The 10,129-nt window shown below is 39.8% G+C and overlaps 1 long non-coding RNA gene across 1 annotated transcript; it reads right to left on the reverse strand.

Moving 5' to 3' along the window:
- Positions 1–6,097: 6,097 nt before the first annotated feature.
- LOC133733899 (uncharacterized) lies at positions 6,098–8,507 on the reverse strand. Its single transcript, XR_009857967.1, has 5 exons — positions 8,199–8,507; positions 8,046–8,070; positions 7,925–7,975; positions 7,032–7,098; positions 6,098–6,337 (listed from the first exon to the last, which is right to left on the reverse strand). It is a non-coding gene; the product is annotated as an uncharacterized LOC133733899 (long non-coding RNA).
- Positions 8,508–10,129: the final 1,622 nt, after the last annotated feature.

A 10,129-nucleotide genomic window follows, 5' to 3' on the forward strand; every position in this document is an offset into this window, starting at 1 on the left:
TGTGAGACGTCTAGGGATGTAGAGTATATATAGGGAATGGCCAAACTTGATCCCCAAGCCGTGTATTTTCTGCTTTATTTTCCAAGGAATTAAATAAATAATTCCACATAGCTTCCACCAATGAGAAATTGCCAAGTAAGCCCTAGTGTGTCATCCGACCAATCATAAAACTCCAAGAAGATTCCCTAATATATTCTTGTCGAAATTCCTTGAATATTTTCTGATTTTCTTCTCTTATTTCGGCCAAAATATACTTAGGGTTTCTAGGAATGAATCTAGACGCCATTTGGTGCTTTTCTTGATGTCCACACTTTTTCTTTCCATAAACTTCACCCTAGAAAATCTCTTGCGTAATCTTTTATTTCTTCTTGATTTTTCACGCCACTTTTCTCTCCTCCCTTTGGTTTTCACGGCAAAGCATCTCTAGGGTTTCATCCTTGCGTCACAAACCCTAATTCCATGGGCTTTCATGGGCTTTGATCCATTTTGCCGAAAATCCAATTCAATTTGTAGGGTTCTTGGGCCTCGTTGCTTCAACTTCAAGCCTTGAGCTCCAACGTCAAAACACATTATTTTTCCATTTCTTTTTCATGGTTGCATTGGAAACTTGCTTGGGAAGCCTTCCTCCATTTCGCAGGATTTCCTGGTTGGACTAGCAAAGCTTATTTCTTCATTTCTGTACAATTGTGTGGCTCATTTTGTCTCATATTCGCTCGTCTTGACGTTCGCAAGCTCCTCTTTCCATTCGTGAGTTCATTTCCACTTTTTAGCTCGGAGGTCCTGAAAATAGAAACTATACTGAAAATAGAAACTTTCTAAAAATGAAAAATAGAAACTTTCCTAAACTGAAAATGGTACTTGCCAGAAATGAGAAATGGAAACTACAAAAATAGAAACTTTCTACAAATAGGAACTTTCCCAATCGAAGAATGGAAACTTTCCCAAACAGGGATTTTTCCAAGGAAATGGCGCAGAAAACATAGGGAAATGCAGTTAAAACGTCGCATTAAAATGCTCCTATCATTCCTTAACACTCCTGCGTCATTCATGGACATGTTCAACATCCTCAAGGCCGACCAAGTTTTATACTCAAGCTCCACAGGCAAGTGACATGCCTTACCATACACAAGTCGAAATGGTGACCTCTCTATTGGCGTTTTGAATGCAGTTTTGTAGGCCCAAAGTGCATCACCGCGTTGACTTGAATCTTTCCTACTTGGGCTCATGGTTTTCTCTAAGATTTGCTTAATCTGACGGTTAGAAACCTCTGCTTGTCCACTATTCTGAGGATGATAAGGCGTTGAAACCTTATGTATCACATTGTACTTTTTAAACAAGGCTGCAATCATCTTATTGCAGAAGTGTGATCCTCCATCACTAATAATGGCTCGAGGCATTCCAAATCTTGTAAAGATGTTAGTCTCCATAAAATCTTAAACAACTTGAGAATCATTAGGCCGGGTGGCTTCTGCTTCCACCCATTTCAAGATATAGTCAACTGCAAATAAGATATATAGAAAACCATGAGAAGAAGGAAATGATCCCATAAAATCAATTCCCCATACATCAAAAATTTTGACAATTAATATATTAGTTAAGGGCATTTGATTCCTAGGTCCTAAGTTTTGGGTCCTTTGACACCTATCACAAATCATACTATTAGATCCATAATTACCTAGTAATTATTCCCCTAATCTTGCACTTTTGCTTAACCTTTGTGTTTATATACATATATATATATTTATTATTTTTTCCTTATCATGCTAGGAAATAATGGAGAAGCTTGGAAATGTGCCCTAAAAACTCAACTTTAGCACATTTTCCTACTCCAGCTAGGAGAAACCGAGCTAGGTAAGGAAGGAGGAGCGGCAGACTGACCAAATGAACTCCAAATGATTTGAAACTTTCCAGATCCATTCTAGACATCCTAAGGATCATTTTTTTATGCAGATTGTAAGAGCTATTTCCGAATGGAAGGCCTTCAAAAGATCGGTGCAAGTTTCTGCACTAGAAGCCAAAAACTGCAAAACCGGACCTGTACGGATTCCTGCAGTATTTTCGGCCACACCATGGTGAACTAAGCTCTGAAATTTTACCAGAATGATCTACACTCATGGAGGAACATTTGGTATGAAGAAGTCAAAGACCAATTCGGAAGTCTTGGTGGAGATCTAAGTGAAGGAATAAAGGAGAAGAAAGTGCTGAAACGGACGAAAAAGAAGTCAACGAGGTCAACGCCGGATTTCTGACATTTCCGGCGAAGTTGGCCGACCAAGAACATGTGTGGAGGACAAGGAAGAGCTGACTAGGGCCGGGTTAGAGACTTTAGGTCTAGGTTATTTTGAAATTCAAAATTTGAAAGATGACAAGTGGTCCCATTCTTACACCTTACACATTTGTCTTCCATTTATTACCTTGTTCCCTTACACAATGACCCTTATAGCCTTACTTTTTCTCCTCCACCAAAATATGTATGGGCTTTCTAGGTCATTTCTATGTGGAGTTAAAGACTATATCCACATTTTGTGCTTACACATTTGTCAATCACATCTAGCTCTTCATTTCGTTTGATCTCCACCCTCCATTCATCACTTTTGACCTATAAAAGCACCCTCCCTTTATTTGGACGTTCTTCATGTATTCCTTCATCCATTTCATCTTCTTTCTCTCTCCATTTCCTCTCCATTTTCCATAGCTCTTCATAATGTAGATCATAGTTCTTAGCTTTTGTGTAGAGAAAAGTATATAGCTTCTTGGGGGTTGTTCTAAAACTGAAGGGTCTATACATCTTTGATCAATCACACTCTAGTTTCCATATATACAAGCCTTGTTCTTCATAGCTTCTAAGAGTTTTGTGGATTTGTATGACAATTTGGGTTTGAGACCGAAATTTTCATATTTTGAAACATCTCTAACTAGTTTTGCATCAAGGGGAGCTAGTTTGGTAACCAACCACTTTCTCCACTCTTCCTCTCTTTTGCTTGATGTTATTATGTTTATGGGTTTGATGTATGTAACTATGGGTTGTGAGTAGAATAAATTTGGGGCTAGGCCTTGGCCCTAGCCAAACTCATGTATAAAACAATGTGATGCCATGTTTTTGATGAATATGCATGTTTTGAATCCTTTAGCTACTTTACTTTAATGTTTTCTTACATGTATTTTTGGATTTGTCACCTAGAAGCATGTTGTAGGAATTAATGAAATCGGAAACTTAAGCTTGACAATCTTTTGTAATCGAAAAGCATGTGTAGTTAATAGGGTGGTGGTCTAGCTTATTCTTACGGGAAGAACTAGATTGCTTGGGTTCCTTACCTTAAAATTAATGCTTGGTGCCATGAGTTTAAGAGTCGAGAGGCCTTAGGCTTTACGGCATCAAAGCCCTTTTATGTTTTAGCGAATGTATATGGGACTAAGATTGTGTGATCTAGCTTTGCTCTACCGACATGGTTACATTATATGATTAGTTGGTATCTTGGTTTCTCTAGCGAAAACCGAGGGGGAATTTATCAAAGCATGTTGTCATTTGAAAATGGGTTACATTATATGCATGAGGGAGGCTAGGTGCAAAACCTATGCTCCTATTTATCTCATTGATCAAAGTCTCTATTTTATTTTATTTATATTAGCTTAGTTTATTTTTGTGCAACTTATTTTACTGTATAGAAATTAAAATCAACAAAGCCGATTCACCACTTTACCATTGTAAATATCATTATTGATAGTTTTGGCTTCCAAAGGGCCGAGACTATTAATTTGTAAAAGATAGACTCGCATGTGTTTTCTAGGTTTTATTTTCGCAGTAATCTAGCTTAGGGTAGAGTTACTCAATTCCTTGGGTACGATTGATACGGCTGAAATAACCTCACAATTTAACCCTGCAAAATGTAGTTGTCACTATAGGATAAGCAGGGATCGTTCAGTCCGGGGATTATAGGGTACACTACACAAAAAGGTCAATTAACAAATAAAAGAATAAAATGGGGGTTTTGAAATTTTGTTCCTAATCTACTTAAAATAAAAACAAAACAAATAAAACTATATACAATGATCGACTTCCCTAACCTAGACCAATACCACTCGGAAATTACTAAGTGTAAAAACAAAAAAATCCATTTCAACATGCTACAAAAATGTGCCCATCTTAAATGCCTAGATAAGAGCCCAAATGAAAAGCCTCAGCGGATCAATCCATTTATCTAATTCGTTCTAATGTAGGCTTGGATCAGAAAAGTCCTTACCAAGCCCAATACTACTAATTTTCGAAAACACTCATTGTAATTCTCTTAACTAGTAGTATTATCTAACCCTCGAATCACCTCACACGTGCAAATTAACCATTACACATAGAATTTAACACGTAATTTCCAGAATCGTTTAATCATTAAAGCATGATTTTTACCACCCGTTAGAACTAATTACTACTTGTTTAACTCAGCGTCTTAACAAATAACAATTACTCTTGGCAAATTAAGCAAACACACAAGAACACTCAGCGTGATTCTAGCATGCAAACTTATTAACCTAACTCTGAAAATTACCTAAACACGTAAAAGGGCACAAGATTGTAACATGCATCATCAAAGAATTCTCGAAATCAACTCAATAATAAACTGAAAATCTCAAAAATATTAATAAAAATATTCTGAAAATTTCATGTCTCCAATTACACAACTCGCAAATCCAAACACACAAAACCGAAACAAAAATTGTAAGTAGAGTCATAGTTACACTTTGAAGCTTTCCTCAGCGGCTTGGCAACAAGGTGATGAACTCGTCTCTACTATGGTGGTGGAGCGTCCTTGACTCAGTGCCTTAGAGCTTTGTAGATTGATGGATGGATGGATGGTGGTCACAGTCTTGTAGGTGATGGAAGTTTAAGGAGTGAATTGGGCAGAGTCTCGGAAAAGTTTTTGGCCAGGAAGTGATGCAAATTCTGTTCTGGACGTTGCCTATTTATAGGGGAGCATTGGTTGGCTTTTGTCGATCCACTACAACAAATTCTGGCATTAGTGACCAAATTGTCAGTGACCACATTAATGTTGGTCACAAATAGTATTGAATTAGTGACCACTATTGCCAGCCGGTCACTAACACTTTTAATGACCAAAAATTATAGTAGTAGTGACCATTTATGTTGGGTCACTGATGTTTCTACACTTTATAACAAGTGATTTTACTATAGTGACCAAAATTTTTCAGCTGGTTGGAGGGAATTTCACTTCGCGCTCGAGCTCCCTCGCTCCCCAAATTTCACTTTAATTCCAAAAACAGCTCCCAAATTTCACTTCGCGCTCTCGCTCCCTCGCTCCCCAAATTTCATTTCCCTCCCCCTCCCAAATTTCACCTCCCTCCTCATCCAATTTTCAGATTCCCTCCTCCCTAATTTTCAGCTCCCCCTAAAAGGTAAAAGCGAAGCTTTATTGGACGCAGCAGCTCTCAGATTTCTTCTTCTCCCAGAAACCTCTCAGACCCCAGCACCACCACGATGACCTTGACCGAGACGGAGGACGCCGTATGACGTCGAACTGCCATCAACGATTACCTGAAGAGGTTACTCCAGAATAAGGAGCTCGACTCCTGAGTCTGCGCAGGTCAGATTCGCACTCCAAACCCTCTTCTATCCAACTACAAATGTTCCCAATTTGTTCAATTTTTAGTATAGGGTTTCCATTCCGATTTTCAATTCAGCCGATTTTGTGCCCTAGCTGTTAATTTTGGTTGATGTAGTTTCTGGGTAGTGGGTTTCTGTGTGAATTGGGAAATTTTAGATGGTATGAGGAATTTGTTTGGGTCTGAATTGCATGTTTCGGGTTTTGCAGTGCGAGAAAACTTGCGAGGAGCTAAGGAGTTTGGGAAAACTTGTGGCGACCCGAATGGGTATACCACAGCGCCGTAATATTAAGCCAATAGGAGCTCGATACGTCGTAGACGTACCATAGACCTACCAACTTAATACTACAAGGCTTGTTGAAAATGCAATTTTTGGGAAAATGGGAGACCAAGAAAAACTTTTAAGAAAGGACTTTAAAATCAACAACCCAACATATAAAATAACAAGTCTGGACATGCAACAAAATAAAGTGGGCAAGTGCACTGTGATGCCTTAGGGATTACATCATAACCAAAATGGAAGGGAGTTCAACAATAACCATACAACAAGGGGTGAGGCGCGCTCCCAGGTAGGCGGACCTCACAGAGTTCAACATGGAAAGAGAAGCTAGTAAATCGATAGAGTACCAAATGGGAAGAACTTCAAGCAACAGGAACAGCAACACACGGACTCGGCCAACGACCCACCTCTAATCCAAATCGTCCGGAATGACCTCGTTGTAACCTGAAATGTAGGGGTGAGCATTTCGTCCTCGCTAGCCCAATAGGGGCCGACCCAACCTTAGTTAGGTTTGAAATCTAATAGGTAAAACATAGCTACTAGAATATAGGTTGCGCGCATTTGTAAAATCAAGTAAAACAAATGCAAACAAAAACAATCACAGTTGTTTCGTTTCAGGAAATCATATGCAGCATGCTTCACACAATTTGGAGCTCCGAGATACTTACCTGCCGGCTAAAGTAAAATAAATCAGTGACCGACCTGGTTCGTCCTGAGTACGAGAACCAGCCAACTACTCTGTAGTCCTTGTGACTACAAGTAGCGAAAGTGTCCATTTCCTGGCTCTGAGTCTCCTATGACTGGTTCACTGTCCGTATTTACCTTTCCTTGACAAACATAGGAGCACAGCCCCCTCCGGAGGTTCACGGTTATCGACACCGTGGGATCCCTAGGAATCTACGCGTCTAGGTCCCATTCACTTTCAGGTCACAAACACAACATACAAAAGGGTGTAGTATCTCAACATGCAAGTCTAGCCTCGGTTTTCGCAATCAACAATTATCAGTTCTGAAAACACATGTATCGCGAGGCATCGACTAATGAACAACCAAAAATACTTGCAGGCAACATAATATCATACTAGAGCATTCCACATATATCGAAAAGCCTCTAACAAGGAAGGGACAGCTCACCCTACCTGGAAAATGTTGGCGTACTCCACACTCTGATGCTTTCCGCTTAAGCTTCCTTAACGATCGTGTTTCCTAAACCATTACTTAGTTTGTAAGTAATTATCCAGGTAAACATCATGATCAACTTTAAGTAATCGCGCATACTAAATCCTTTTTATTTCAATGAGACCATTAATTATTTCTTTCAACCTTTACCAATTTGGGAAACTAACTTCTTTCTTAAAAAGGAAAACGTCCTTATCGCTCCGCTAAACTTTCGCCAATCCGAGCGACCAAAGTTGAGTCGATCCTTATGTTTTACGAGGTCGGTCAACCCTGGTCAACTCTCGGAGTTGACTTTTGACCTTTGACTTTGACTTCTGACTTTTGACCAAATAATCCTTTATTTACCATTATTTATTATTTATCAAAAATAAATAAGTAAATAATTATAAATAAAGTTTTACTTTTACTTTTATCCATTTACTTCTCCTTTTTCACCTTTTCACTTTTACCATGACTTTTACCTCCACACTTTCACTTTTACCTTTTACCTCCTTTTTACTGAATTTACCTTTACTTTCACCTTCTTCACTTTTTACCACCTTACCATGGTAAAAACTCAATTAATCCAACTTTTACCATTTTCTTTATTTTCTTTTTCTTCCAAAAAATAAAGCAATTTCTCTTCTTCTTCCTTTTCTTTTTCTTTTGGTCAAAATGCACAACAACAATCACCAAAACAATCAACACAAAAATTCCAACACTTTGAAAATTATGCTAATACAATCCTACTAATTAAACCATCCTCAAACACCTAATTTTCACAATTTTCCAACAACAACAATAGCTCCATAAAATCAAAATCAACCAAATAAATTCCAAAAATTCTAGGGTTTGTCCAAAACCCATTCCTTACCCTTTCTCCTTCAAAAATCACGTCATATACCTTCTCCTTGGCCTTCTTCACCTACAAATCTGTCCATAATCAACATCTCAACCAAAAAATCGAAAACAAGGTTGCATGGATAGATCCTTACCAAAAATCCTTGCCAAACCCATAGCCTAGCTTGATGGTTCAAGGAGAAATCGGGTTCATGCAAACAAAATCACAAACCCAAATTAAAATCTCGGATTTAGGAAGAAAGATGTATAGATCGAAGGAATATAGGCTAGATTAGGATGGAAAATACCTTGATTTGAGCTTGGAAAGAAGAAATCACAAAAGCCCCAATTTTAGCTTCGGGTTCTAGGGTTTTAGGGGGATTAAATGGCTAAATTTCTTGATTTTGGTTGGAGAAATGGAAAGAGGGGATGAAGAGAAGAAAATCTGGAAATTTTGGTTGAAATCCGGATTCCGGCGACTGGCGGCGGCCGGCGACGGCGGCGGCGGCGATTTCCGGCGACCGGGTAGAGAGAGAGGCTCTCGGTTAGAGAGAGAAAGCTGAAATGAGAAATGAGGGGGATGGAGGCTAGGGTTTGGTGATGTGTTCCTTAAATACCTCTCCCAAATTTAATTGTGAAAAGTCAAATCTGCCCCTCCTTTTGGGCCAATGGGATTGGGCTGCTACTATTTCATTTTCCTTTTAATTTTCTCAAGCCCACTCCGAAAATTACCTCTTCAAACATCCTTATTTCTCCTATACTTCATCGAATCCTTTCGGGAAAAATTTTCCGAGCTTATCCTAAGCCTTGATACTTTAAAAATACTTTTCTAGACCCAAATTGGATTTTCTCTAAATTTCTTAATCCTTTTTAATGGCCTCAAAGTCTTAACCTAAGTGCGAATACTTGTGTACCATACGAATATGTGGCTTCCTACGTTATTCGATAAATTAAAATAAACAATAAATAAAATAAAAAGAATACGGGGGTCTACACTCTACCCCCCTTAAAGAAATTTCGTCCCCGAAATTTGTACCTGGTTGGCTGAAAAGGTGGGGGTGCTTCTCACGCATTTCTGTCTCAAGTTCCCATGTAACCTCCTCTTTTCCTTGGTGTGTCCATTGAACTTTCACCAATGGAACCTCGCGGTTCCGTAGCTGCCTGGTACTTCGTGATAAAATCCGTATAGGCTCCGTCCTGTAGGTGGCATCACTTTGCAGTGGCAAGTTTCTCCAAGTAATGACTTGCTCGGTCTCCGGCGGGCTTTTCTTAAGTTGAGACACGTGAAACACATTGTGGATATGCTCTAGTTCTTGTGGAAAATCTACCCGATAAGCCATGTTGCCAATTCTTTGGACTATAGGAAAAGGTCCAATGTATCGGGGTGCCAACTTTCCTTTGACCCCGAACCGACTGATTCCTTTTCGAGGTTTCACCTTGATATAAACAAAGTCTCCTACCCCAAACTCTAGAGGTCTCCTACGCATGTCTGCATATGATTTCTGTCTACTCTGGGCTACTCTTAATTTCTCTTTAACCACTTGGATCTTTTCAGTGGTTTCCTGAACTAGGTCAGGTCCTAGTAAAGCCTGTGTTTGAGCATCAGCCCAACACGTAGGCGACCGGCATGGCCGTCCGTAAAGTGCTTCGAACGGTGCCATGCCTATGCTACGGTGATAACTGTTGTTATACGTAAACTCCGCGAGTGGCAAACAGTCATACCACTTCTCTCCGAAGTCCAATACGCAAGCTCGTAGCATTTCCTCCAAAGTCTTGATGGTGCGTTCAGATTGTCCGTCAGTCTGAGGGTGGTATGCCGAACTCAAAATTATCTGTGTTCCAAGCTCTTCTTGAAGCTTCTTCCATAACCTCGATGTGAATCTAGGATCTCTATCAGAGACGATAGTCTTCGGCACTCCGTGTAACTTGATGATGGTGTCGACGTACAGTCCCGCAAAATACTCTACGGGTGAGTCCATCTTCACTGGTATGAAGTGGGCGGACTTGGTTAGTCGGTCGACTACTACCCACACTCCATCGTGTCCTCGTGACGAGCGTGGTAATCCGGTGACGAAGTCCATGGTGATGTCTTCCGACTTCCACACCGGTATAGGTAGCGGCTGAAGTAGTCCTGCTGGTACTTGGTGTTCTGCTTTTACTTGTTGACATATTGCACATCGGGCGACGTAGTCGGCCACATCCTTCTTCATTCCTCGCCACCAAAACTGGCGCTTCATGT

The sequence above is a fragment of the Rosa rugosa genome, chromosome 2 (assembly GCF_958449725.1).
Source record: "Rosa rugosa chromosome 2, drRosRugo1.1, whole genome shotgun sequence".
Taxonomy (NCBI): domain Eukaryota; kingdom Viridiplantae; phylum Streptophyta; class Magnoliopsida; order Rosales; family Rosaceae; genus Rosa; species Rosa rugosa.